The sequence below is a fragment of the Erpetoichthys calabaricus genome, chromosome 1 (genome assembly GCF_900747795.2).
Source record: "Erpetoichthys calabaricus chromosome 1, fErpCal1.3, whole genome shotgun sequence".
Classification (NCBI taxonomy): domain Eukaryota; kingdom Metazoa; phylum Chordata; class Cladistia; order Polypteriformes; family Polypteridae; genus Erpetoichthys; species Erpetoichthys calabaricus.
Window position 1 is genome coordinate 14,935,054 of NC_041394.2, and position 24,459 is coordinate 14,959,512.

The 24,459-nt window shown below is 39.1% G+C and overlaps 1 long non-coding RNA gene across 2 annotated transcripts in view; it reads right to left on the reverse strand.

The window, feature by feature from the left end:
- The window catches only part of LOC127529764 (uncharacterized), a 70,665-nt gene extending 55,890 nt beyond the window's left edge, over positions 1 to 14,775 (reverse strand). The window contains exon 1 of one of the 2 annotated variants that reach the window (XR_007936367.1): positions 14,253 to 14,623. This is a non-coding gene — a long non-coding RNA (uncharacterized LOC127529764). Of the gene's footprint in view, positions 1 to 14,252 lie in introns of both variants that reach the window. The other variant, XR_007936366.1, reaches the window with a different exon arrangement.
- Between the last annotated feature and the right edge of the window lie 9,684 nt (positions 14,776 to 24,459).

Genomic DNA, 24,459 nt, shown 5'->3' on the forward strand with positions numbered 1-24,459 from the left:
GCTACTCTTGATTTACTGTATTTCTCCTATTCTTATTTATTTACTGTATTTATTTATACATCTTATTGTCTTATTGTCTTTTACATACTTTCCTGCACCCCTTCCCCCTCACATGCCGCACAACTGTGGAACAACAATTTTAGTTTGCCCTTGCAGTGTATGTGACAATAAACATCTGTAATCTAATCTAATCTAATCTAATCTAATCTAATCTAATCTAATCTAATCTAATCTAATCCTTGTTTGCCATAGGTAGGCTGTTATTTACTGTCCCATATTAAAAAAAGGAATATTGATTAGTACATCCCACTGTCATCCAGTCCAATGGTTTCTCTTATCAGTGCTATGCTGATGATCCACAGCTGTACCCGTCGTTCCCTCCAGAGGAGCACACGGTATCAGATAGAATCTCTACATGTTTCACTGATATTGTAATCTGGATTAAGTAACGGCATCTCCAGCTCAATTTGGCAAAGACAGACCTTCTTTTTAGCCCACTTCGTCCATCTGTTCATCACTGCATCTCTGTTCACAGAGGTGCTAATTAGACCAATGGTTTATAACCTTTATACACTTGGGGACCAGTGCAAATAGGAGAATTATATCAGGGACTACTAAGGCTGAAATAAAAAAAAAACATTATTTATATAGTATTTTGTGTATTAGTTTTTAAATATATTCTTCTTTCTTCTTCTTCTTTCAGCTGCTCCCATTAGGGGTTGCTATAGCGGATCATCTTCTTCCATATCTTTCTATCCTCTGCATCTTGTTCTGTCACACTCATCACCTGCATGTCCTCTCTCACCACATCCATAAACCTTCTCTTAGGCCTTCCTCTTTTCCTCTTCCCTGGCAGCTCTATCCTTAACATCCTTCTCCCAATTTACCCAGCATCTCTCCTCTGCAAATGTCCAAACCTGCGCAATCTCACCTCTCTAACTTTGTCTCCCAAGTGTCCCACCTGAGCGGACCCTCTAATGTCCTCATTTCTAATCCTATCCATCCTCGTCACACCCAATGCAAATCTTACCATCTTTAACTCTGCCACCTCCAGCTCTGTCTCCTGCTTTCCGGTCAATGCCACCGTCTCCAACCCATATAACATAGCTGGTCTCACTACCGTCCTGTAGACCTTCCCTTTCACTCTTGCTTGTACCCGTCTGTCACAAATCACTCGACACTCTTCTCCACCCATTCCACCCTGCCTGCACTTTCTTTTTCACCTCTCCTCCACAATTCCCATTACTCTGTACTGTTGATCCCAAGTATTTAAACTCATCCACCTTCGCCAACTCTACTCCCTGCATCCTCACCATTCCACTGACCTCCCTCTCATTTACACACATGTATTCTGTCTTGTTCCTACTGACCTTTATTCTTCTCCTCTCTAGAGCATATCTCCACCTTTCCAGGGTCTCCACAACCTGCTCCTTACTCTCACTACAGATCATAATGTTATCAACAAACATCATAGTCCACGTGGACTCCATTCAAATTTCGTCTGTCAACCTGTCCATCACCATTGAAAATGAGAAAGGGCTCAGAGCCGATCCCTGATGTAATCCCACCTCCAACTTGAATGCATCCATCACTTCTAACGCAGACCTCACCACGGTTACACTTCCCTCGTACATATCCTGTACAACTCTAACACACTTCTCTGCCACTACTGACTTCCTCATACAATACCACAACTCCTCTTGATACATCCTGTCATATTCTTTCTCCAGGTCCTCAAAGACGAAATGCAACTCCTTCTGCCCTTCTCTATACTTCTCGATCAACATCCTCAGAGGAAACATCGCATCTGTGGTGCTCTTTATTGGCATGAAACCATACTGCTGCTCACTAATCATCACCTCATTTCTTAACCTAGCTTCCAATACTCTTTCCCATAACTTCATGCTGTGGCTCATCAATTTTATCCCCTTGTAGTTACTACAGTTATGCACATCCCCCTTATTCTTAAATATCTTAGCTCCACTTTCTTTACTTTCCTCCTGTCCTTCTGCCTCTGGACATGTCTCCTCCCTCTTCTTCTCCTTCTTCCGCCAACAGTAGCCCAATTTCCGCCAGCTCCCTGTTGGCTGACAGTACTGGTGGCGGTCGTTGTTAACCCGGGGCTCGACTGATCCATAATGGAATTTTGTATTGTTGTCTGCATATTGATTTGGCAAAATTTTACACTGGATGCCCTTCCTGACGTAACCCTCCCCATTTATCCGGGCTTGGGACCGGCACAAAGAAACACACTGGTTTGTGCATCCCCTGTGGCTGGGTTACCTAGCCTAACCTTTTAATATATATACAAAATTTTAAATATAAAATAGATAAATACAAATGAATGGCATTATAAATGACTGTATAATGTACATTGTAGTAAAATGTAAAGAAATAGGTGCTACTTACCTGAATATTTTTTTCATTTTAAAAAATCAAATGAATCTGCAGAAAATACAATGATAATTATCCCAAACATACCAAATACAAGACTCTTTAAAATAAAAAGCGTATTTTCATCTTTCGTTGTTTTAGCTGTTCTGAAATGAAAAACCAAGAAAATATTTGTCATCATGTATAGGCACCAGCTCCTTTAGAAACATTTTCTGTCTTAAGCGTCAGTCTTCTAGAACTCATCATATTTATTTAGAGTAACATGTCCACAATACTTCTGAGGTGAGATCTGAAGGTCTCCGAGGTGCTACTTAACACTAGAATTACCAGAACCTACGAAAAAACTCGTAGATCCGGCCCACCTTAAATCGCTTCTTAAATCCGTTCACACCTCTCCGCCAGCATCCTTTATCCTCTAAATGTGCTGATAAAAGACAAGCTGCCAGCAGCCGGCTATTCCATCCCCCCACCGACTTAGAACGTGCGCAAACTTCTCCCAGCTCACGCCTTGATTGATTATCTGGGAATGAAGTGGAGTTTTAGAGTGGAAATAATAGATCGTTATTTGGAACACACGCATTTCATGCGTGTTCTGTTTCTACAGTAATCTGTGTAAACACATTGTTAAAACAGAAACTTTTTCATATTTTAGTAATAAATGTTACCAAATGTAGTAGGCATAAACTATAGAATGTGTAAAGCCCGAGTTCCAAAGATCAAATAAACACTTTCACAAAAGCTTCAAGGATGCTACACCAGTTTCTGTTGCATAGCTTGCTAAGATTTGCCTTTCAGATCCCTGTAGTTTTGCCGTGCCTCACAGACCTGAGTTCGATTCCCCGCTGAGGATAAAGTGTTGCTTTTTTTTTTCTTTTTAACCTCAAACTGACATAAAATTTAAAAATTGGTATGCACTGTCAGATAATGAAATCGTTATATTTTCATATGGGATGCTCCTTTTAAATACTTTTTTAGCAATTGAGACTGCAATTAACATGAACAACTGTTCCTAAAACTGTTATTTTTAAGATCCATAACACACAGACAGACAGAGCACTGCGTAATAGAGAGACAGACAGGCAGATATATATAAATGAACAGGGAAGGCACATGTACTGAAAGAAGAAAAAAGATCAACATGTGCGTTGTTCCTGCTGCACTGAATAAGCTCACGTGCGCTAACATCACCCCTCACCCCAATCTGACTCTCTAAGTAACAGCACAAGTACAGTATCCTCTTTGAAGCTTTTGTGAAAGTGTTTATTTGATCTTTGGAACTCGGGCTTTACATATTCTATAGTTTATGCCTACTACATTTGGTAACATTTATTACTAAAATATGAAAAAGTTTCTGTTTTAACAATGTGTTTACACAGATTACTGTAGAAACGGAACACGCATGAAATGCGTATGTTCCAAATAACGGTCTATTATTTCCATTCTAAAACTCCACTTCACTCCCAGATAATCAATCAAGACATGAGCTGGGAAAACTTCGCGCACGTTCTAAGTCAGTGGGGGGATGGAATAGCCGGCTGCTGGCAGCTTGTCTTTTATCAGCACATTTAGAGGACAAAGGATGCTGGCGGAGAGGTGTGAATGGATTTAAGAAGCGATTTAAGGTGGGCCAGATCTACGAGTTTTTTCGTAGGCTCTGGTAATTCTAGTGTTAAGAAAGGACTACCTGCCTTTATACTGTATAGCTTTTAACATGAGGAAGGATTTGATATATTTTTGTGAAATTCATCCTTAATCAATTTCCCTCAAGGAAGAGTGGACATCAACCTACTTACTGCCTTAATAACTATAAACTTTTATGCTTTCCCTTCTTTATCACAATTTATTTAAATTTTAAAGGTTCACCTTCTTTAGTCTTTCCTAATAGCTGAAGCTGTAATATTCTACAATAAGAGTAGTTGCTCCTTTCTACAATTTCTCTAGCATTGTTGTTACCGTGCTATGGATGTGGCCTCAAATGTGTGATATGCCTCCTGAGTAGTACCACTATGGATTTTTATGGATATATTTTATTTCTGCACTTAATGAATGGATATGCATAGAATTAGCATAGAATTAGCAAAGAACCTGCAACCATTACTAATCTTTACTTTTTTCTTTTCATGTTCTCCTGGGAGCAGGGTGGTCTTGTGGCCTGGAACTCATATAAAGTTAGTTTTGTTTGTCTGAATTTCCCCTTGGGATTAATAAAGTATCTATCTATCTATCTATCTATCTATCTATCTATCTATCTATCTATCTATCTATCTATCTATCTATCTATCTATCTATCTATCTATCTATCTATCTATCTATCTATCTATCTATCTATCTATCTATCTATCCATTTTCTCTTACTTCTTCTTCTTCTTCTTCTTCTCCTCCTCCTCCTCCCAATTCTTTGTGGAGTTGATGTGCTTGATCAACCTTCTCCAAACAGCTCAGTCCTGCACCTCCTCCCCAGTCAAGCCCTTTTCCTTCAGTTCTCCTTTTTCTTTATCCATCCACCTCTGCTTTCTCCTCCTTTACTTTCTCTTCCCCTGGACTTCCATTCCCATCAATCTTTTGCCCACATATTCATTGTCTCTCCTTATCTCATGTCCATGCCACTTCAATCTAATTTCCTTTACTTCCTTAGATTTCTCTCAACCCTTTCTTGTATTTCTTATTGTCTCATTTCTTTTTCTGTCCATTTTTTAACTCCACATGTCCATTTCATCATTTTCATTGTGTGTGACATCAGCTTTATCCCTCTATAGTGTCCACATTCCTGAATATCACCCCTATACTTTACTATTTCTGATGCACTTCACCTCCTTCTTGACTGTTCTTATACTTCTAAAATAATGAAAGAATCTCTTTGGGTCGTCTTTCGCCTTATCTGTTATATTCCTCTCTAACTGCCGTTTTATTACCACTGTGGAGACTGGCCCGGACACAGACAGGCAGACACGCTCATGTCACCCAGCACACGCTTATGTAACTTACTATTTACAAAGTCCAAGTGCCCACAAACCCCAAAGTCCCCAAAGTCCTGGCCACACAACAATGCCTTCTTCAGGCTGCCTCCTTACCTTCCTCCCGACATCATCTCACTTCCTCCCGACTCTTGTCCATGACTGGAGGGAGGCGGCCCCTTTTATATACACCCGGATGTGCTCCAGGTGCTCCCTGGCAATCTTCCACCGACACTCCCCAGTGTGGCGGAAGTGTCGGCTGCGTACCCGGAAGCACTCCGGGTGTCCCCTCTTTTCTTCCCCCCAGCACTTCCGGGTGTGGCGGAAGCGCTGGGGTCCAGGGTCCCCAAGGCATCGGCTCCCAATACAACCAAGGCGGATGCCCCCCTCGCGGTCTGGAGGAGGAATGAGCCCTCCTCCTGTCTTTCTGGGCATCCCGGCCGGGCGTGAGCCCTGTCTTGGTGTCACACCACACTTATATAAACTTCAATGACAAAAAGTTTGTCTTCAGAGACACTTCTCTCAAGAAACCTTCTTCTGGCAGATTGCACCCGTAGTGGATTCTTGGTGCTAATATGCTGTTGATCCTCACTTCACTGCTCGATGTCCTTCTCTTTCTTTCTGAAATCCACTTTAGGCAAGTTGTCCTGTCCATGCTGTGTCTTCTCCTTAATGGTGCAGTCTCCATTTTTGGGTGAACCCACAGCAACCTATTTCCTGAGGAATACATTAAAGAAATGGGCCAATGGTACATGTAGCAGCTGCTACTGGGTTATTAATGGAGAAATCTATCTCCGTTAATCAGGTTTCTGAGAGGCCAATAACCTGATATCTTTGTAATCAGGGTTTGCATGACATTTTAGAAATCTGGATTTGGTGAATAATTGGGTTATTGAAGCAGATGTAAATGCGTTGATTGATTTAAGAACCCTACACCTTTCCTCCTATTGCCCTAATTGCTGCTTTCTCCTGTTAACAACTGATCATTTCCGAACATATGCGTGCACCTCCTTTTCTTTGTAAGAGACAGAGAAAGGCAGCTGACATGGGCATACGCTGACACCTCCCTCTTGTCCCTGTCTTTATGTATGCAGCTGCAGTGTTTCATGAAAATCAAAATCGTACCTGTGCCAAAAAATGGATGTTTCCTGTCTGAATAACTATTGGTCCAATGCATTCATGTTTGTGATGATCAATTGTGTGGAGAAACTGGTCATGATTTACATTAACCACAAGATCCCTGCTACCCTGGATCTGCTACAGTTTACCTACCAGCATAATACATCTGTGAATGATGAGACATCTGGAAAGGTTAAACACCTACGTTAGGATGCTGTTCATCATCTATAGCATTGCCTATAGTCGATTCACTTTTAAGTCGATTCACTTATGACTGTGTAGCAACAGGCAACACCATCATCAAGTTCACTGATGACACCTTTGTGATTGGCCTTATCAGAGATAATGATGAGACTGCATACAGGAGAGAGGTAACATACCTGACCATAAGGTGCCATAACAACAACCTCTTCCTGAATATCAACAAAGCAAAGTCATTGTTGACTTCAGAAAGAACAAAGGCAATCACACTCTGCTCCATACAGCTTCAGGTTCCTGGGTGTCCACATAACCGACCGCCTTTCCTGAGTAGGCTAAAGAGTTTTGGGGTGGGTGCGGAACACTAGTGAACCTCTACTGTTTCAATATTGAATGCATCCTGACTGGATGCATCACGGTGTGGTTTAGTAATCAGACTTGCCAAGATCACAAATTCCTACAAAGGACTGTCCTTACAGATTGTAATAAAATTGAGGTTCAACAGCTTCATACTATCTACTCCACTGGATGTATGAGGAGAACTGAATCCATCATATGTGATGAAAGCCATCCAGCTCATACCCTGTTTTCACTTCTGCCTTCTGGAAGATGTAAACAGAGTCTCATGACTCGCTCCATTTGTTTCAGCGACAGGTTCTTCTCCAGGCCATAACGTCACTGTCCTCACAGCATCCTGATCTTACATGTCCTGTACTGTGTGCTGTACCCACCTGCTGGTTTATGTATAATTGTACTGTACACTACAAGTGGGCTGCCATCTACTTTTTTTTTTTTCTCCAAACTGTTTAATACAAATGTTTTGCTCTAGGTATGTAACACCATTCTTCTGCTACTTTTTATTTACTGTATTTCTCCTATTCTTATTTATTTATTTATTTATTTATACATCTTATTGTCTGTTACATACTTTCCTGCACCCCTTCCCCCTCCCATGCCCACCAACTGAAGATCAAAAATTTTTGTTTGCCCTTGCAGTGTATGTGATAATAAACAGTCAGTCATTCTCCAACCTGCTATATCTTAACACAGGGTCTCAGGGGTCTGCTGGAGCCAATCCCAGCCAGCACTGGGCACAAGGCAGGAACCAATCCCAGGCAAAGAGCCAACCCACCGCAGGACACACACACACACACACACTGGGAACAATCTAGGATCGCCAATGCACCTAACCTGCATGTCTTTGGACTGTGGGAGGAAACCCATGCAGACACGGGGAGAACATGCAAACTCCACACATGGAGGACCCGGTAAGCAAACCCAGGTCTCCTAACTGTGAGGCAGCAGTGTTACCACTGCGCCACCATGCCGCCTGACAATGAACATCCCTAATCTAATATAATCTAAACTAATCTAATCCTTGTTTGCCATAAGTAGGGTATTATTTACTGTCCCATAATAAAAAAAGGAATGTAAATTATTGCTGTTCCTCCCACTGTCATCCAGTCCAATGGTTTCTCTTATTAGTGCTAAGCTGATGATCCACAGTTCTACATGTCATTCCCTCCAGAGGACCACACGGTATCAGATAGAATCTCTGCACGTCTCATTGATATTGTTACCTCGATTAAGGAATGTCATCTACAGCTCAAATTGGCAAAGACAGACCTTCTTTTTAGCCCACCTTGCCTGTCTGTTCATCACTGCATCTCTGTTCAGAATTAGTTTTTAAATATCTTCTTTATTATTCTTCTTTCAGCTGCTCCCGTTAGGGGTTGCCACAGCAGATCATATTCTTCCATATCTTTCTGTCCTGTGTATCTTGTTCCATTATACCCACCACCTGCATGTCCTCTCTCACCACATCCTTAAACCTTCTCTTAGGCCTTCCTCTTTTCCTCTTGCCTGGCAGCTCTATCCTTAGCATCCTTCTCCCAATATACTCAGAATCTCTGCACTCCTCTGCACATGTCCAAACCAATGCAATCTCGCCTCTCTGACTTTGTCTCTCAATCGTCCAGCTTGAGCTGACCCTCTAATGTCCTCATTTCTAATCCTATCCATTGTCGTCACACCCAGTGCAAATCTTAACATCTTTAACTCTGCCACCTCCAGCTCTGTCTCCTGCTTTCTGGTCAGTGCCACCGTCTCAGCCCATATAGCATAGCTGGTCTCACTACCATCCTGTAGACCTTCCCTTTCACTCTTGCTGATACCCGTCTGTCACAAATCACTCCTGACACTCTTCTCCACCCATTCCACCCTGCCAGCACTCTCTTCTTCACCTCTCTTCCACAATCCCCATTGCAAGAGCCGTTTCCTACTTACATAAGATTAATAAATGTTTTACTGAATGACAATGCATAACCTATGGGAGGTTCCCAAAACACCCCATAATTAGAATTGAAGTGGTATATTCTTGCCATTTCTAACTGCTCTGACTAAACATTATTCTCAGTTAGTGACCAGCCTTGCCATGTGGAAGGTGTAGAGGGCACATGGTTTTAAACCGTGCCTATGTGCTTACGGACCTTTTGAGTGTGTGAAGTAACATGTAAGACAAAGCGCTTAATTTAAGTGCTGTGCCGTATGTTTAAAGAGTACAGATGAAGAAGCTAAGAATCTTTAAGTATAGAAAAAGTAAAGAACTTTTAAGTACAAAAATAACTAAAGTTTCTCAAGAAAAGCTAAGTTTAGAGAAGATATATTTTTCCTTTTTTTTGCGTTTTATTCTGCGGGTGTAACTACTTTTTCCTTTATTCTTTTGTGGATTATTTGCTTTTAATTTTCACTAAATATTTTTAAAATGAACTTTTGGACTGAGAGATTTGTTTCAACACGCGTTTGCTGGTACCTGTCTGTCACAAATCACTCTTGACACTCTTCTCCATCCATTCCACCCTGCCTGCAGTCTCTTTTTCACCTCTCCTCCACAATTCCCATTACTCTATACTGTTAATTCCAAGTATTTAAACTCATCCACCTTCTCCAACTCTACTCCCTGCATCCTCACCATTCCACTGACCTTCCTCTCATTTACACACATGTATTCTGTCTTATTCCTACTGACCTTCATTCCTCTCCACTCTAGAGCATATCTCCACCTCTCCAGGGTCTCCTCAACCTGCTCCCTACTCTCACTACAGATTACAATGTCATCAGTAAACATCATAGTCCACGGGGACTCCTGTCTAATCTCATCTGTCAACCTGTCCATCACCATTGCAAATAAAAAAGGGCTCAGAACCGATCCCTATTGTAATGCCACTTCCATCTTGTATGCATCCGTCACTCCTACCTCAGACTTCACCATGGTCACACTTCCCTTGTACATATCCTGTACAACTCTCACATACTTCACATACCTCTCCCGACTTCCTCATACAATACCACAACTCCTTCCGAGGCCCCTGTCATATGCTTTTTCCAGGTCCACAAAGACACAATGCAACTCCTTCTGGCCTTCTCTATACTTTTCCTTCAACATTCTAAGAGCAAACATTGCATCTGTGGTGCTCTTTATTGATAATAAACCATACTGCTGCTCACTAATCATCACCTCACTTCTTAACCTAGCTTTCACTACTCTTTCCCATAATTTCATTCTGCGGCTCATCAATTTTATTCCCCTGTAGTTACTACAGTTCTGCACATCCCCCTTATTCATAAATATTGGCACCAGTACACTTCTTCTCCACTCTTTAGGCATCCTCTCACTTTCCAAGATTGCATTAAACAATCTGGTTAAAAATTCCACTGCCATTTCTTCTAAACACCTCCATGCTTCCACAGGTATATCATCTGTAACCAACGGCTTTTCCATTCTTCATCCTCTTCATAGCTGTCCTTAATTCCTCCTTGCTAATCCATTGCACTTCCTGATTCACTATCTCCACATCATCCAACCTTCTCTCTCTCATTCTCTTCATTCATCAGCCTCTTAAAGTACTCTTTCCATCTGCTCAATGCACTCTCCTCACTTGTGAGTTCATTTCCATCTTTATCCTTTAGTACCCTAACCTGCTGTACATCTTTCCCATCTTGGTCCCTCTGTCTAGCCCACTGGTCCTTTTCTCCCTCCTTATTGTCCAACCTCTCATACAACTCATCATACGCCTTTTATTTAGCCTTCACCACCTCTCTCTTCACCTTGCACCTTATCTCCTTATACTTTTGTCTGCTTTCTGGATCTCTCTGACCATTTTAGTTCTTCTTCGCCATCCTCTTCCTCTGTATACTCTCCTGTACCTCCCCATTCCACCACCAGGTTTCCTTTTCCTCCTTCCTCTTTCCAGATGTCATGCCAAACACCATTCTTGCTGTCACCCTTACTACATCTGCTGTAGCTTCCCAGCTGTCTGGTAACTCTTCGCTGCCACCCAGTGCCTGTCTCACGTCCTCCCTTTTTCAACTTCCACCATTTCAACCTTGGCTCTGTCCTCACTCTCTTTCTCTTCTTGATATCCAGCGTCATCCTACAGACCACCATCTTATGCTGTCTCACTACACTTTCCACTGCCACCACTTTGCAGTCTTCAATCTCCTTCAGATGGACTCTTCTGCATAGGATGTAATCTACCGGTGTGCATCTTCCTCCACTCTTGTACATAACCCTATGTTCCTCCCTCTTCTTAAAATACATATTCACCACAACCATGTCCATCCTTTTGGCAAAATCCACTATCATCTTATCTTCTTCATTTCTCTCCTTGACACCATACATACTCATCACCTTCTCGTCTCCTCTGTTCCCTTCACAAACGTGTCCATTGAAATCCGCTCCAATCACCATTTTCTGACCCTGGGGTACACTGTCCATCATTTCATCCAACTCACTCCAAAAATTGTCTCAATTGTACACCCAACTTGCGGGGCATATGCACAAACAACATTCATCATCACATCTCCAATTTCCAGCTTCATAATCATTACTCTGTCTGACGCTCTTTTCACTTCCAAAACACTCTTGACATACTGTTCCTTCAGAATAACCACTACCCCATTTTTCCTCCCATCGACACCATGGCAGAACAATTTGAATCCACCTCCGATCCACCTGGCCTTACTACCCTTCCATTTAGTCTCTTGCATGCACAATATATCAACCTTCCTTCCCTCCATCATATCTGCTAACTCTCTCCCCTTACCAGTCCTACTGCCAACATTCAAAGTTTCTACCCTCAGTTCCACTCTCTTTACCTTCCTTCTCTCTTTCTGTCTCCGGACACGTCTCATCCCTCTTCTTCTCCTTCTTCTTCTTTGGCCAAGAGTAGCCCAATTTCAGCCAGCACTCTGTTGGCTAACAGTACTGGTGGTGGTCGTTGTTAACCCGGGTCTCGACCAATCTGGTATAGAATTTTGTATTGTTGTCCGCATATTGATTTGGCAAAATTATACACCGGATGCCCTTCCTGATGTAACCCACCCCATTTATCTGGGCTTGGTAACGGCACAAAGAAACTTAACCTAACCTATTAATATATAAACAAAATTTGAAATAGAAAATAGATAAGTACAAATGAATGGCATCATAAATGACTGCATAATGTAGAGTGCAGTAAAATGTAAAGAAATAGGTGCTTCTTACCTGAATAAGAATATTTTTTCATTTTATAAAATCAAACTCACAAATATACAGTATAAAAAAATACGATTTGAAACTTACCATAAATATCTGCAGAAAATTCAATGATAATTGTCCCAAACATACGAAACACAAGAGTCTTTAAAATACTCAGTAAGAAAAGCGTTTTTTCATCTTTCATTGTTTTAGTTGTTCTGAAATGAAAAACCAAGAAAAAAATTATATAATTTTTAACATGAGGAAGGATTTGATACATTTTTGTGAAATTCATCCTTAATCAGTTTCCCTCAAGGAAGAGTGAACATCAACCTATTAATTGCCTTAATAACTATAAACTTTTATGTTGTCCCTTCTTTATCACAATTTCATTAAATTTTAAGGGTTCACCTTCTTTACTCTTTCCTAATAGCTGAAGTTCCATCCATCCATTTTCCAACCCGCTGAATCCGAACACAGGGTCATGGGGGTCTGCTGGAGCCAATCCCAGCCAACACAGGGCACAAGGCAGGAAACAATCCCGGGCAGGGTGCCAACCCACCGCAGGACACACACAAACACACACACTAGGGCCAATGTAGAATCGCCAATCCACCTAACCAGCATGTCTTTGGACTGTGGGAGGAAACCGGAGCGCCCGGAGGAAACCCACGCAGACACGGGGAGAACATGCAAACTCCACGCAGGGAGGACCCGGGAAGCGAACCCAGGTCCCCAGGTCTCCCAACTGCGAGGCAGCAACGCTACCCACTGCGTCACCGTGCCGCCCTAGCTGAAGTTCCAATATTCTATAATAAGAATAGTTGCTACTTTCTATAATTTCTCTAGCATTGTTGTTACCGTGCTATGGATGTGGCCTCAAATGTGTGATATGCCTCCTGAGCAGTACCACTTTGGATTATTATGGATATATTTTATTTCTGCACTTAATGAAATGGATATACATAGAATTAGCATACTCTTTAAAGAACCTGCAACCATTACTAATTTTTACTTTTTTCTGTTTTCTTTTCTTGTTCTCCTGGGATCAGGGTGGTCTTGTGGCCTGGAACTCCTATAAAGTTAGTTTTTTTTCTCTCAGCTATTCTTCTTCTTCTTCTTCTTCATCCATTTTTATGTGGAGTTGATGTACTTGATCAGCCTTCTCCTAACAGCTCAGTCCTGCACTTCCTCCCCAGTCCAGCCCTTTTCCTTCAGTTCTCCTTTTACTTTATCCATCCACCTCTTCTTTCTCCTCCTTTGCTTTCTCTTCCCCTGGACTTCCATTCCCATCACTCTTTTTCTCACATATTCATTGTCTCTCCTTATCTCAAGTCCATGCCACTTCAATCTAATTTCCTTTACTTCCTTAGATTTCTGTCAAACCTTTCTTGTATTTCTTATTGTCCCATTTCTTTTTCTGTTATAACTCCACGTGTCCATCTCAACATTCTCATTTTGGCCACATCCAACTTCTTCTCCAGCTGTGCTCCCTTTACTGCCCATGTCTTACCTTCATACATCATTGCTGGTCCTACCACTGTCTTCCAAACCTTACCTTTAACTTTCACCATAATACTTAGCTCACACAACACTCCTGATACCTTCTTCCAATTGTTCCATCCACACTGCACTCTATGGATTATCTCTGCATCTAATTTTTCCATCTTGGGCTATCACTGATCCTAGATTTTTAAAGTGTATCCACACTTTCCAATAGCTCTCTCTGGAGGCTAACTTCTGAATATGGATCATTAAACCACATATGTTCCTATTTTATTTTAATATTTATTTTCAGTCCTCTATCTTCCAAAGCCTTTCTCCATTTTGCCAACTTCCTTTCCACTTCCTCTTTTCTGCTGTTACACAACATAATGTATTTTATCCCATGACTCAACATATCCATAACTAGATCAAAGAGATAATGACTTCAAGAAGATCCCTGGTGCAGACCTCCTCTAACTGGGATCTTGTTTGTTATCCCAACACTGCTTTTAACCTGAGTCCTCACATACTTCTGTGCTCCTCCTTTCTATCTGTCAGGCACCACCAGACCTCTTCATGTGCACCCTATCTTAAGCCTTCTCCAAATCAATAAACACCATATGCAAACCCTTCTGCTTTTCTCATTGTTTCTCTGTTAGCTGTAATAAAGCAAAGATTGCATCAGTTGTTCCTCTCACTGGCATAAAACCCAGTTGCTCTTCTGCTATGGTGGTTTCTTCCCTAATCCTTTACCAAATTTTCATTGTGTGTGACATCAGCTTTATCCCTCTATAGTGTCCACATTCCTGAATATCATCCTTATCCTTTACTATTTCTGATGCACTTCACCTTCTTCTTGACTGTTCTTTTACTTCTAAAATATTGAAAGAATCTCTTTGGGTCGTCTTTCACCTTATCTGTTATATTCCTCTCTAACTGCCTTTTTATTACCACATTTATATAAACTTGACCTGTTTGCTGTCTGGTACAAATCTTGTAATCAATATTTATCCAACTTCCTATTGTCCAAATGACTTGAAATTTTGCACACATACTCACTTCTGATGAGAATACATGAAATAATAATCAGTTTCATTAATTGATCAATTAATCCACGTTAATTAAGAAATTAAATTTTCATATGAAGATTAGTTCAGGATTTCACTAATAGATGGTGCTAGTAACGGATAGAAATATTAAAGGAAGTGTTAATTGATTACAAAATTATACTAAACAAACCCAAGACTAAAAACTTGAAAATAATATATATATAAAAAACACTTTTTAAAAACCATGCTTATTTTAACGTGGGCGCTTTTCATCAATCAATATTCAAAAAACACTTTTTAAAATCTTAGCAAAAGCGCCCACCTTTTCTTTTATGAGTGATGTATGAGAGACTTATTTTTTACTTTTTAGTACATTTTTTAACTTAATATAAGCGTAGTTCTTAAAAAGTATTTATATATATATATATATATATATATATATATATATATATATATATATATATATATATATATATATATATATATTTTGCCTCCCTGATATCCTTCTTAATAGTTACTCTCAAACTCTTATACTATCTAGAGTTAGCACTAGTTATGCTGAACACAGTTTAATCCTATGACCCTCAGAGAATATAAAATAAATGAAGTAAAATAAAAAAAAAAAAACTCACAAAATAATAGCTTCCGAGATGGACGTGAAATCACATTCCTGTCACTGAACTTCAGAGTTGAGTGCCTGAGGCTCTTCTCTCTGGCTGACACTGAGTTTCTGAGTTAACGAATGGTATTTAAAGTGTAATGTCTCCTCCCATTTTCAGATTTGTTTTTGTCTTTTTCATGATTTTACTTTCACTTAATAATTATATGTTCCATTCATATTTGCGTAATACAAAAAATATTTTGATTAATAGGTCATTCAGATCAGACTTGTAGCTGTGTTTTTCCAAAATTACCAAAGCTCAGCAGCTCTAACTTAAAAAATGGGATTCAACAAAAGCCTCTGCAGTGGGTTGGATTGTTTCCTGCCTTGTGCCCTGTGTTGGCTGGGATTGGCTCCAGCAGACCCCCATGACCCTGTGTTCGGATTCAGCAGGTTGGAAAATGGATGGATGGATGGAACAAAAGCCTGTTATGCTAAAATGATTCCACAGACAAAATATCTTTGTTTTTAAAAGTTTTTGTTAAAATTCAAAGAAAAACAGTTCACATAAAAAAGAGAAAATTGAAAATAGCAAAATAAAGATTTATTCTTCTTAAGAAAAGTTCTGTTCAAAGCTTAAATCAAATTTCAAATTGTTACAAATCACTTCAAACAATGTTTCTGAACCACTTCTAAATGGTCAGATAACTGTACACCTACCACATTTCTAAGTTGAAAATGGGTCTTTTAAGTCCCTGTGTACTGAGACCACGTGTTCTAAACAACAACTGACTCAATTATCACACCGTATCTCAGTTATAGCAAGAAAGTTCTATCGCTCACTAACTTAATAGGGGAATAGACAACACAATCGTCTATGTCTATGAACGAAATTTATATTCTATTCAAATTAAGCAAACAGTATTATAAGTTTAACTCAAAGCTTTAACTTTATACGATTGGCTCTTACACTTGTTTAGTCTAATATTAACTCACTGCAACACTCGTGACATTAAATTAATAATTGCTTTTAAACCTGACACAAAAAACATAAAATCTTCTCTTCTTTTAACTGTCTTTGGTAAAATAAAGAGCATATAATTCAAAATAAAGCTTTAACATGAGAAGGCCACTCAGGCCAACATGACGTGTTAACATTACCTAAAATGTCCAAATAAAAAAGATATCCAAATTAAAGCTGCATTAGCATTTAAATGTTACTAAGATCAGCACCATAGTGGTGTGGTAGTTAGCCATCTGGCTCTACAATGCAAGTGTCCTGGGTTAAATTCTGTCTTACGTGTCTGGAGTTTTCAATTTCTTCCAATGTTTGCTTGACCTTCCTTCTGGATTTTAGAGTTTTTTAACCATATTATAAAGGTGTTCAAATTAGATTAATAGGCCTGATGTGAATGAGTTTGTGTTTCCTTAAGAGGCATTAGCTCTCTGGAAATGTGTTCTTTTCAATTGCGGCGTTTTAATTAACCTGAATTTAAATAATTATTAATAAAAAAGGTATTATCCCCCTCCAGCATGCAATAAGACGGTTACAAGATTACACGAGTAAAAAGGATAATCTAGCTCTTTATTGACTGGTTCACGCGGTATTACAAACGGGAAGCTTATAACAGACATATCAAGCATGTGGGAGACTTGACCTACGCCGTCTGCCATCTTTCGTCGCCACGCTGAAAGGATTTTAAGGGGACAAAGGACATAATCTCCTGCCCGGCAGCTTCAAAGTGTGTTGGCCATAGGTCCATCCTTATATTCGGGTTGCTCCATGTGCAGGTTCTTGGCTCCGGATCCAAACAAGGACAGGAAAGGACTCAAACCCCACCTTCAAAAATACAGGAATATCACAATGCCTACATGTAGTTCTCATTCTCCCAACAAGGCAAGAGAATGGTGTGCTGACAGAAGACAGAAATATACTAGTCTGTCTTTAGGCTGACTATTCAATTCTCCAGTTGTCTTTTGGCTCTCTAGTCCTGTGCTTGGTTCGGAAATTCTAAATACTGATGCTGTGCCCCTGTGTGCCATACTTGTCTGCCTGTATGAATGAGTCCATAACAGTGGGCACAGAGAACAGTGACATTAAACTTAATAAAAACACATATTTTAACACGCCACCCTTTGTCACTGGATCTGTGACAAAAGAAAAACAATACTTGAAAGTCATATCCACAGATCAAAAGGTACTAGATCCCTAGATATTTCAAAATCATTGGTGGAAATGTGAGGTGTAATACCACTATAGCTTCTGTACCGTTCATCTAATACCAGCGTAAATATTAACAATGACAAGTTACAGTACATTTGGACAAACAGTTACATTTAACATGGTGTTACTACATAGTGATCATTATATGTCATCAGTTGTATCATAGCATCGGATATTATAATTCTATATAGCATCTTAATGGATTTCACTATTCTTTGGTACTCATAACATTTCTAAATTCAGTATGTTGCTATATGTATCACACCCTTTGGTGTCTGATCCCTTGTTATAAGTTATAATAGTTGTAACATAACTCAGATGCTATTATAGATCTATTGCTATGATTATTACTTGTTCTTGAACTAATATTATTGCATAATTGTACATTATTTATATCCTTCCCAACTTCACTATTGGGTGTTCTATTCCCATTCAGTTTTACAATTTAAACATTATTGGTGGTTAATTATGCATATCCTCATACCTTTGACCCCTTCTTATAACATTTTTCAAGTCTATTCCTAAGCTTTCTATATTCATGCCTTGTCCAATCCAGTGGTTTGTAGGTAAAGTCTTTTACTTGGTGGCTTTGCAGATTCTTCTGTACAACCGTATGACTATTTCAGGAAACTAAAGTCTTTTACTATTGCTGAAAATAAAAAATTTAAACAGTCCTGTTGCCATTAGATCTCATGAGATGCACACATGGTGACTGTCCATTTTTAGCAGAGGAACACTTCCCTCTAGGCTTGCCCTGCATTCAGCATTCATTCATTCATGGGAGCCTTCAACAGCTGTCATCTCACTTCAGTGGCATTTTACAGCCTGTTTCTGTTAGGAGTCCATAAAACTGTTTTGCAGCACAAAATGTCTGCACATAGCATGGCTTCAAACCTATTCAGCTGGACAATCTTTCTTTGCTACTGCACTTCTTCCACTCTGGAAAAGCAAATCATTTCTTCACCAGCTATTATCAGGTATGTGCATCAGGTCAAAAATCATTAGTACAGTCTTTTTTAAATCTTCATGTCGTATAACACCACCTTCTCATCATTGATAGAACGTTTACAACTGGCTTGGAGAGACTTTTGGCACCATTAAATTGAGTGGCCAAAACTAAAATACTTGCTAGGCTAAACTAAAAGAAGGGTGAAAAGGTAGAGCAAATACACAACATAACACAATTCTTCATCAATCATATGTATAATATAATGCAGCACTATTAATGGCAATTCTAGACCCGTAGTTCTCAGTTTCATATCATAAATAACAGAGATAAATTAAATATGACAAATTATTACATTTAAACTAGGCTAATGAAAATGTTTCTTCAGTAGAATAATACACTAATCAAAATTAAAACATTACATCAGCTATACATTACAGGATGTTACATAGTTGAACTTTGAGTGTTTTCATTTTTTGTCTAAACAGAAATCTTACAATATCTAATACCATAGAACAAACTGTAGCTTATCTTAATCCAGAGACAAATCTTTTAAATGTCTTTAAAATATTACAACAGCACAGATCATATAGACTAATGGTTCCAATGTATAACTGAATATTCCATTTAGCTAAGTGCATTATCACGAGCATTGACCTTAATCTATACTAATAAAAGGCAAAGCCCTCACTGACTGACTGACTGACTGACTGACTGACTGACTCATCACTAATTCTCCAACTTCCCGTGTAGGTGGAAGGCTGAAATTTGGCAGGCTCATTCCTTACAGCTTACTTACAAAAGTTAGGCAGGTTTCATTTCGAAATTCAAAGCGTAACGGTCATGTAACTGGAACCTATTTTTTGTCCATATACTGTAATGGACAGGGGCGGGGTCGCGTATCGCGTCATCACGCCTCCTACGTAATCACGTGAAACGCCTATCGCGGAAGTTAGTTCTAGACCCATCAGTGATAGGTCAAAATCCGCGATATAGAAAGACCATATAAATAAACATTTCTATAATTTAAGCCTTAAAATACCCATACCACACGCTTTAAACACATGTAAACTTATAAAACACACTTTGTTAACACATATGATATGTGGATGTCAGACTAAGGATATAAGTAACATCTCTCTATTATAAAACATTTTAAGTTCATGCAAGACAAGGCAGTGAGACAGGAAAACAGCTGCTGTACAGGCTTATTGACACGCAGAGTGACAAGCAGCACAAAGTCCACTTCTCCTTAGAGTGCATTCAGCAAGCCTGCTTCCCCCCTTCACAACGCGAAGTGGCAGGTGCGTACCGCACCTTGGAGAGGGGGGTTTGAGCGAACGTGAGTTCAGCCCTCACACACCCACACACACACTCCTCCTCCTCCTTCAGAACGTGCAAAGCGACAAGCAGGCATTTTGGCAGAAGCAGCACAAAGTCCACCTCTTCTTAATGTGCGTTCACCTGCCCCCATCTTCACAAAGCGAGTGGCAGACACATCAACGTCTGATCGCTGCGTGTAGTGTTGCTCTGCGGTGTTAAGAGTGTAGAAAGTGTTTAAGAGCATAGGAAGTGTTTATAAAAGTGTGGGAAAGGTTAAAAAGAGAGACAGAAAGGTTTATAAGAGTGTGGGAAGGGTTTATAAAGCCTTAAAATATATATAAATAATAAAATAAATATAGGTAGGTACTTCACGGATTTTCACTTATCGCGGGGGGCTCTGAAACGTAAGGTGAGGGATGACTGTATTTCTGTTTTATTTAAACCTTTTAAGTTCGTATGCATAGCCCCATTTGGCTGTTTTAGTTTTTTTTTCTTTCTTCAGTAATATTTAATCTCCTTAAAGAAAAACAACATATGCATTTTACTTTTTTTGTATCTCTTTAGTAATATTTTAGTGTAAAAGGATAACCAGTACTTAAACCTTTTATGTTAGTTTATAAAGTTATTTTACACAATGTTGAAAAATTAATAAGAGAGCTACATGTTTTGGCAGCTGCTACTTTAATTTTCAATGAAATGAAAAAAGCTCTCCAAGAGAAAACCTCAATGAAGAAGAAACAGTTTGCACTATCTAAAAAGGAGAAACCCTCATTTATAAAGGTTTGCTGCAGATGACTTAACTGAAAATAAATGAATAGTTCCTATGTGTATAATACATATTTATCTATTTGACTTATGCCTTTATTCCAGCAACTTGCAGCATCTGAGGTACAATTTGTTACATTACTTTTGTTTTTTGCAGCACAGGCAGTTGAAGTGACTTCCTCAGGGTCACACAGTTATTTTTACTTCCTTAACTTGTGGAGGGTGTATCCTGTAGCAAAGCCCTAAGTTTTTTCATGAAAGCCCCTTTCAGTCAATATGCCTTAAAAACAGGTGTAAAGCTAAACTTGCAGCACCGCTATTCAATTACACTTGCCTAACGCCTCTCCTAAGGGGACATACTCTGGGATCTGGGCATCCGTCAAAGCACCAATCACAGGCCCGATTAGAAAGCGGGAAGCTGTGATTTGTCGTCTCCCTCCCATGTAACAATCACAGCCCGTGTTACAACGCACTACGTATGTATGTATATATGTTGTAGCAGTTAAGGCTTTTGTCCACCTCTTGAACCCTCAGGTACCACTCTGAACACGAGGTAAAAGTACAACAATATTTTATTTTGTTGTCACGTGTACAAAGCACTCTCCACACCACACTCATATAAATCACCAACTCTCTCAACCAACAATAAACTCTCCTCCTCGCCCAGACACTTTGCCACCCTACCTCCCAGCTCAGCTCAAATGTCTGGGCTTACCCAGAGTCCTTTTATAGCCCCTGACCCGGAAGTGGTTCCTGGCCAAACCCCCAAGTCCTTATCCCTTCCGGGTTAGGGTAAACAGTCTTTTCAGCCCGGGAGCACGTCGTTTCTTTCAGTCACGTGGTGAGGACGCACTCCCGGGTTATAGGGCATGCAAGAGCCCACTAGCCCCCCTACAGCGACTCCTGGCGGCCCCCAAGGTATCCAGCAGGGCTGTGTCACAACACTACAAAGTCCATGAGGCCCTGCTGGAACTCGGGGCACGGATATGCTGTCCGGAGGGCTCCTCCTAGCGGCCTGGGGGTGAGGGCCGGACTGGGAAGCCGGCAATCCTCCACAATGTATATATGTATATGTGTGTGTTTATGTATGTGTGTATATGTATGTGTATATATATGTTCATATGTGTATATTATATATATATATATATATATATATATATATATATATATATATATATATATATATATATATATATATATATATATATATATATATATATATATATATATATATGTATATATATGTGGATGTGTATATGTATATATATATATATATGTATATATATGTATATGTAGATATGTGTATATGTAGATATGTATATATATGTATATATGTATATGTATATATATATGTTTACATAACCTCTTTAACACACTACTTCTCCACTGCGAAGCGCGGGTATTTTGCTAGTACATTGATATAATAACAAATCTTCATAAAATTAATCACTTACAGAAACAAATCAATATATGTATTCAGTTCTAATACATTTTGTAATTACTGAAGTGATAATAATAATCATTTGTTATACATCAAAATATGTAAACCCTCTATACTGTTTTTATATGAAGACTAGAGAAATAAATCAGTCTAGTTTAAAAATAAGAACATTTTAACCTTTCTTACACTTGCACTAATCAGCATGCAAGGAAAATAATTCCAATCACTGCTGTTCATTAATCTATGATTGATAAACATTCACCACCCTTTGGTCAGATTATTTAATTTCTCTGCCCAAACTTGCTATTAAGCTATGTCTTGTAGCTTTGTATAGGAAAAAATAATTTGTGTTTCATACATTAGCCACAGGTTTTGATGAATCTGTAGGAAAAACAACATCTAGGCTTGAGTTATGATTTATGCTGATAATACTTTTTCTTGAAATTCAGATTTTTAAATTCTTAACTCTTTAACTAACTGTGCAGCTGGCTGTCTTTTTGCCTTGCAAGGGCATAGGTCATCTTATATTTAAACCTGCATCTGTTTGTAGGCTTCAAAAACATTCCAGGCTTCACTAAACAGTCATGATCACTTTTTTACTTAGTACATGTATTACTAAAACAATTAAATTTGAATATGATTCCCGATTACTATAACAATTATGTTATTATATTATTATATGGGACGTCTCCCATCTCTTAAGGTTTCTCTTTCACATTATTAATTAGTCAAGTGACACACCCGTCTTACAAATAACATAAACACGCATTTGCTACCCCAGATTCTGAATAAGAATAATTTTTTTTTTATGTTCTTTGCTGGATTCTAAATCCCACTTCAGGCCCAAGCAAAATTACTTGGCTAAACAGAAGTTCTTTAAACAACATTCAGCACACTGGGGAAAGCAACTGTTCACAAACAATCAGCCTTCACTCGTTTCAGTCATTTCAACATACAGTATTTGGCAATTGCTTCATTCTTTCAAATATCTTCACATACTCACATTCTATTTTACAATTGTATTTCATTCACAGAGATCTCTATCACATGTGCTAGAAACTCACTCGAGGTTGTGCTTTTTTTTCTATAAGGTTTCACCATGCAATACACATAAACGCGTCATTTCCTTCATGCTTATTGAAACAACTTCTCAGGCCGCAAGCATTAAATTAGGAATTCATCTTACCTTAGTTTTATATGCGGTAGTTTCCAGATCATGAAAAAGTCCATGGCGAAATCGCGCCCAGCGTCAACAAGGAAACACTAATTTCCGTGGTGGGCCACGATTCCAGCGGCAACGAGGACAATCCACTCGGGAAATCACGCAGCACAATTCCACAACAAGAAAGCATTCCCATCAAAAGTTATGTGGTCTACAAAGAACATTCTGACCTAACAAGGAAAACATACGTGCTTGAAACTTTATTTGTATCAAGTGTGCTGACCACTGCGCCACCATGCTCTTCCTTTATAGCACTTAAAATACACAACTTCCATTCATGCACAATCAGGCACATGCTGCTTATCGCAAGAACTTGTCTCCCTTCTCATCTAGTATTATTAAAAGAGCATTTTTCCTTTAAACTTGATCAGGGTTCAAAAGAAAAACTGCTTTGCACGTGTACAAGCCTTAGACAAAAGTGGAGACATTCATTTGCGTTAAACCAATTACACAAATCGATAATTATCTTTCTTTGTTATGTGAGAAACTATCTCATTTTTAAATTTACACTTATCCAATTATTAGTTAGAGCTCTTTGCATTACGGTTTCTTTTTAAACATTAGCTTATAACGTAGGTTCGTAATTTAAGCTATATTTAGAAGGCGATTTCAATATTTTCTGTGTGTTTAAACACACGGCATGATTTTTTTGCAGTACCATCATAGGTGGGGGTTGCCAAAACCTTTAACCTTTAACCTTTAAGGCAGAGTGATTACACCAGCTGCCCAGCTCACTCACTGCGTTTTAACACGTGGACGAACCGTGTGCATTGGATTTCTATTATTCCATTAAAGATTTGTACAATTTATTTTAGAGAGCGTGATCGAGCCGTTATGGATTTTATCAGCATTTTTACCGTTCATCTGTAAATATCTGACTTTCAAATCCTCTGGATGCGGGATTGATTCATCAGACAACAAAGTAAGTGCCAGCATGCCTATCTATATCATATCTTAACGCACAGCTCTTTATTGCTTTTTCAAAATATTGTTTCTAATGGTTAAACGAAGCAACTTATTTAAATAAGTTTTCCCCAACATAGCATTTACTTTTCAGGCAGGTTTTGGACTTCGTACGGCAGTTAAATAATCTGTGTTGTCCATGCGGGTGCCGTTTCATTTTATTCAGGACAACCAGTCTCGTGCTATAAATTTAAAACTGTTTATTCCAGTTTAATCCCACATTTTTATAACCATGGTTTGGACTTAAAATTCCAACC